The following is a 626-nucleotide window of genomic DNA, read 5'->3' on the forward strand; positions in this document are numbered from 1 at the left end:
CAAATGAGGCTTCAGAAATATTTACTGGAACCAAGAAACAAGTCTCTGTCTCTCCCACAAGCCAGTGGCTAGAGCTTTCATCTGGAACACAGGGGACCGTGACACAGGCCGCACATCTGGTAAATAATCGAGGATTTATACAAATTAGAAACACTCCTAAATAAAAGAACAGAAGATAACTGTTCCAATGTCAACACCCTGACAAATGGTGTGTTCGCCAAAAATCTGAGACCAGCAGAGCAAGTTTGCCAATTTTGTGCTATTTCTCCTGCTGTTGGTGACCACACTTACCACTGGGTTGTCTTAAATATTCGATTCTGCTTGCAAAGAATGGTCTGGTAATGCCCCACCTCCCCACTGTCCCTGCTGTAAGAATGGACGGAATGGACATTCAGAGGTGTCCCTACTCTCTTCCCCTCCTTCCCAAATGAGATGTTCCAGAAGTCCTAGGCTACCCTTCCAGCTTCTCCCAGAAAAAAAACCAGTTGATGTGCTGATCTCATCCTGCTCCCTTTCCACTTGCTGGCAGATGTCACTACTGAAGTGGGGAGGGCAGGATGTGCTTTGTGCAGTATCCTTCACTGGCTAGCAGTCCATCAGAGAGTAGGTTTCTTCCTAAGTGAAAT

At 46.2% G+C, this 626-nt stretch overlaps 1 long non-coding RNA gene across 1 annotated transcript in view; it reads right to left on the reverse strand.

Annotated features, from left to right (window-relative positions):
- LOC127020143 (uncharacterized) overlaps window positions 1-318 on the reverse strand; it is a 1,740-nt gene extending 1,422 nt beyond the window's left edge. The window contains exon 1 of the long non-coding RNA XR_007767022.1: window positions 1-318. This exon is cut by the window's left edge and continues 144 nt beyond it. This is a non-coding gene — a long non-coding RNA (uncharacterized LOC127020143).
- Between the last annotated feature and the right edge of the window lie 308 nt (window positions 319-626).

This window comes from Gymnogyps californianus, chromosome 10, assembly GCF_018139145.2.
Source record: "Gymnogyps californianus isolate 813 chromosome 10, ASM1813914v2, whole genome shotgun sequence".
Taxonomy (NCBI): domain Eukaryota; kingdom Metazoa; phylum Chordata; class Aves; order Accipitriformes; family Cathartidae; genus Gymnogyps; species Gymnogyps californianus.